This window comes from Nicotiana sylvestris, chromosome 8 (assembly GCF_000393655.2).
Source record: "Nicotiana sylvestris chromosome 8, ASM39365v2, whole genome shotgun sequence".
Taxonomy (NCBI): domain Eukaryota; kingdom Viridiplantae; phylum Streptophyta; class Magnoliopsida; order Solanales; family Solanaceae; genus Nicotiana; species Nicotiana sylvestris.
Window position 1 is genome coordinate 80,576,938 of NC_091064.1, and position 5,749 is coordinate 80,582,686.

A 5,749-nucleotide genomic window follows, 5' to 3' on the forward strand; every position below is an offset into this window, starting at 1 on the left:
AGGTGAATGGGAAACACCATGGAATATAGGAAAGGATGTGAAAAGAATCAAGGGGATGAAGGAGATTTTCAATATGATCTTCCAATATTTTCTAAGAGAGAGGAACACACTGGCGGAATAATTAACTAATATAGCTTTTACTTTTGCAGATAAACTAAACCTTAACTTATTCTCTAAATTGCCAAGTGTAGGGAGGATATTACTCAACCTTTACAAGGCCCATATCCCTAATCATAGGGTGAGGGTAGCAAAGAGGAAGGCTATGGATTAGCGTTCATAACTGTTATCACATGGCATGAGCTTGGCTACTGTATTGTAGTGTGTAATATTTGTGTGGTGTTAGACTATTTTCAGTGGTAATAGCATATTACAATGCTCATTCTGAGGGTGATTTAACATCATACAGAACCATGGAGTCAAGCAGGCATCTCACAGGGTCCAACATGAGTTCAAAAGGTATAAGGCTTCTACCAACTATGATTTGGTTCTACTGCATTTATTCACAGAATTGTATGTCTGCACATATGATAAAATTCTTGGCATCTAAAGTTTTAGTGTTGGAATAAATACTACTGCTTGAATCTATTCGTATTAGTTGCAGTATAATGTCATATCATTGTCCAGTGGTATTAGTGTGCAAGCATGCTCAATCTGGAGATGAGAAAACACTATATTGTCCTCGTGCCTCAAGCAGGTAGTACTGTCTCTATCCTAAATTCATCAGTTTCATTATTACAGTGTACTCTTGAACTGGACATAGTCTTCTGCCTATATATCTCTCTGAGCAGTTGCTGCTTCATCTATTACTAACTCGTGTATCGCTTGAGCATTATCTAGTGGTATTATTGTGTTATTGCACTCAATATGGATATGTGAAGGTAATACATGATATTTATTTACTATGTAATCAGTTATGGTCCAAAACTATACAAGAACATTATTGGCAATGTCAAGTTAATCTACCATCTAGTGCTGCTGAAGATCAAAAGTTTTGTAAATGAAGATCAAGCTGGAATAACACACTTGTTTATCAGTTCTGGATTGCTTCAAATCAGTGGTGTAACTATTTGGAATCCATATTAGCCTTGTTCATTGGACATTTATTCAATGAAAAGTATACCCTGGCACCTGATTACAACTTTAGAGGTGCTACTTGGTATTTGCACTTGATTATTGGAATCAATTACACCACTTGGAGTTGGAAGCATTCATCCCAATTTTGTGTAATAGCAAGTTTTGGAATATTTATATGTATATTAACCACTAGGCAACATGCCTAGTAGTATATTTGCTTAAGAAAAAAAAAACCTGTAGTATATCCAACTTGGTTACTCATCATTCGACTTCTTGTCAAATCCTTTTCTTTACTAAGTAACTTCTTTATCCATTTGATAGGATGGACTTCTATTCACATTTTTCATACGCTCTTCATTTTGGAATAGGTCAAATATATACGCAGCCCCTTCAAGTTGTCTTCAATTTCAATTTTGACACTTCAACTAAGGTCATTATCCATTGAATACTTCAACTCCAACAAAAGTGTACCTCTTAAACACAACTTTGATAATCCCAAATCATCTTTGGTGCGTGAATATCAGTTGCTATTATGTATGGATAAAATCGGTGGCAGAGTTTTCGATGATTCCCCACTGTTGAAACATGGGGGGAGCTTGTCCCAACGTGATTAAATTCGAGGCCCAAGAACCTTCCATCGAAACCCGGAGGAACGAAAGATGTATCTAGGATCGGGCCTGGTGAAATAATGGACCCATACCAAGTATATCTTCTGGACATCGGAAAATATGGAGAATGTACGGTTACGCAGGACGAGTAGGGGGACCATAATACTCTCCCTCAACAAGATATTACGGGATAAATCCCGTTTAGTATCAACAATAAATCGACATTGACAAAAAAAAGAAGATTTTTAAATTATTTAAACTTGCGCTAAGACTGAAATTCATCTACTATATAAAGGGGAAGGTTTTATTTATTCTAACACATTGTGACATGCAAATCAAAGTAATAAAAGTTTACTTTTGTCTTCTAGCTATTGCTCAAAGCATTATTCATTTGCTCTTTTCTTCACTTGCGAACGAGCTTTTACCGAGGGTCCAATCGAGGACTAATTCCATGGTTCAATCTAAGATCAGGCTTGCTCACTACATTGGGATTGATTTGATCATATATTTTGTCTTTTAGTCATTTACTTGTCGTTCTTAAATATTCGTATTGAATTAAATCATGTATCCTTTAAACTGTGTATAAAATTAATTGCTACTAATTTTTGGGGTAAACAGTTTGGCGCCCAACGTGGGTCTAAGGATAATAGTGGTGATTTGACACTAATCTCCATAACATACCATATTGTACACTTGTTCTTAGAAATTTTAATTCCATATTAGCCTAAGGATGTCAAATTCTCAGTATGCTCACTTGAACATTGAAGCTGAGTCAGGCCATCATGGCGAGAATAATAATGTGGTGCCTAGTAATGATGAGCCTCCAGCCGATCCTAATGATGTCCTAGCCACCAACCTGATAAGTGCTAATTAGCAGGCGGCCATCAACATCAATTTGCCAACTGATCCCGAAAATAGTGTTTGCAGGGGATCCCAGCCAACTGCTCGATAAGCACCCGAAGGTGAAGTGATGGGGTTGTGAGCACGTGATTTTTGCCCCACATGGGTCACTCCTACAGAATTCCAATAATTAGGTTTCTTCTTTTAATTATTTGTTATTTTAGGGATTTTTGTAGGATTTTTATTTAATTATTTGTATTTTTGTACATGTTTAAGTTTTATTTAAATTATAAAAATTACCAAAATATCACTCATTGCATTTAGGATTTATTTTTATATTTTTTAGAATTAATTAATTAATTATTTGTTTATTAAAAATTAAAATCACAAAAAATGGACCAATTTCTACATTTTTATTCTTTTTATTGATTTTTTTCTTTAGGATTAAGGAGGTTTTATAATTTTATAATTAATTAGTTTAATTTTTTTCATATTCTAGGTAATTTAGGCTTTTTAATTAAAAAAAGAAAAAAAAAAGAAAGAAAAGATTTTGAAAATAAAAGAAAAGGGGTTTATTTTTTCCGAAATTAGACCCCCAAAAAGAGCCTAGAATTTAGCTCGAATCAGCCCAAACCCGTCTCCAGACCCAGGCCCAAAATTGATTTAAACTGTTCCACCCCATAAATCTCTAAACGACCCCGTTTTTGCCTCATTTCATCATAGCCATTGGATCTTCATCATCCAATGACTCGGGACTGCTTTGTACTTCTACATATAACTGTCCGAAGAGACCTACCCCCGTCAGACCCCCCCTATCTCACTTCGTCTCCCTTCTCTCAACATCCAAACCCTAGCCGCCATGAAACCCTCACCGTCTCCGCCGCAAACCACCCACCGGAAATTGCCTCACGGCGGTTCCGGTGGTCCAATCGACCCCAAATTTACACCCTGAATTCCCCCTTCACCTCCTCATTCCTAATATTCAATTATCTTTCTTCGTATCGCCGCTGAGCTCTTCGAATGTTGAATCGAAGAAGCCGGCCAAAACCCTAAGTCACACAAAACTCCCCAAATAAACGCCATGGGATCCTCGTCCTCTCCTAATCCTAAATCCCCAACCAATTTTCTTCGAATCCCCACCAAATGGCTTGAATCTTGGATCTAAGATTCAAACCAAAAACCCTAATCTCCTCAAATCGACCCCAAAGCTTCGTTACTTCTCTTTTCCGTCAAGTTTAGGCTCCCATAAGTCTTTTCTCTTAAGGAGATCCAGTCAAAAACATGCAGAGCTGGATCCCTTGAGGGAAAAGACCTCTGTTGGTCAAAGCAAGGTTCGACTCCAAAGCTTCTGTCCTTTCCAAGTCCCAGTGGTAAGCTTCTGCCAAGCACTTTTCTCCTTTCTTTCTTTCCTCCTTCTTTCTTTTTCAAATATCGAGTCAGTGTTCGTCGTAGATTGATTTTCATTTTGGTAAATTCATTTGTTTAGTTAGTAATTCTTGTTCTAGAATGCATTAGTTACTCCAGTTTGTTTGTTCAAGTTTCATTAGGTTTAGCTGATTTAGTACTAGTTCAAGATTAATCTAGCTTATTAGAATAATTAGCACTTTCAGTTATTTTTAGTGTGAATGCATCGTTTTAATTTGCCTTTAAGTTTGGTTTGATATCATGTTAATCTAGAGCTTATTATAAATTATTTTTATATGTCAATTGAAGCATATTGTTGTTTAATTTTGATTGCATTAGATTAATTAGGGTTAATGTTAGAGGTACAGATAGCCTGATTGCTCTTTTCTTCTTCATGTTTCAGTGTGGTATTTAATTGAAAAAAACATGCCTGAATCTCATTATTTTAGATTAATTAGGTTCCTATTTTTCTTTCATTATTAGGTTGAAGTCTTTAATCAGGTTAGATAATTTATTCACTCTGTTTCTGTTACCAGTATAGTTTCAATTTAGTGTTCTTTAGGGTTAATTAGATAAACAGCCTTTATGGATCAATGAGTTAGTTTTAAATTAGAATTAGATCAACAGGTTTTGTTTCAGCATGATAATTTAGTCTCTTAAATGCTTTCGGGATTTGTTTGGCTTTATTTGGAAACCATTAGAAACTGTAAGGACTTATTTTGAAGTAAAAGGGTCTAGGTAAAATTGAAATAAGCAGTAACTTAAAGGGTAAAATTGGATTTTTACTTTGGCCAAAATCATAAGGTTCTAGTATTTAGGACAACTGCCCCTATCCTTAGCAAAAATGCTGATATTGGATAAGAAAAGGACATACAGCTGTCAAAAGATGCTATACTATTTTGAAATTTCAAAAATTAGGTCAGAATATTCTTTTTGTGATGCTTTCTGTACACTCTAAAAAAGAAAAACACTCCCTCGCTCACACAGGGATTCCGAGCACTAATTTACTGCACAAAATCATTTTGTCATCTGTTGAAAAGACTAGGGTTTCAAATTTAGAAAAAACTTTCCTCCTTGGTTTTCTTAAAAGCTGAAAAGATGATTTGAAGTAGAAGGTTCTTTTCCTGGTTTTCCTTGGCTGAATTCTCTGGGTTCTTAAGGCTAAACTTGGTTGTGATTTGGGTGTCATTTGCTGTTTGCTGCAGCTCATTACCTTTTGGGAAAGCTCAATTGTTTAGTTACCTTTATTTGGTCTTTCTTGAATCATCTATAGGTATGTAACTACACTCTAGCTATGAAAATGAACTTGTTTGTGCAATCTGAAGTTATTCATGAATATGTATGTATGGTTGTATGTTTCAATAATAGAAATTAATGTGTTGTTCATTGTTCTTCATCAGTTTTACATGTGTCTTTCTATGCATTTCAGTATGTAGGAAAATGTTTTAAAAGAAAAAGCTTTGCCTTATAACAACATTTAGTTGGTATTGTTCATAATGCTTACTTTATCCCCTTTATCTGATTCCTTCTACTCAACATACTGTTTTCATTTTTCATTTGGTCATGAGATGTAGTCTATTGGTTCAGCCACCAGTTGGTTGGATCAATTGGCTTTGAAAGTTTTAAGGTGGGATTTACATGTTAAGGAAAGAAGATGAGGCTGCTATGGACAAGTCATGTTCAAAAGGAGCAACAGTCTTCTGTTACTATACAAATCTGTAATAGCATAGTATTAGATTAGTTTAACATTTTGCATACTTGTTTCAAGAAAACAATAGCATAAGTTTTAACAGCAACGCAGAGCTCTTTATTAATGTAAAGTT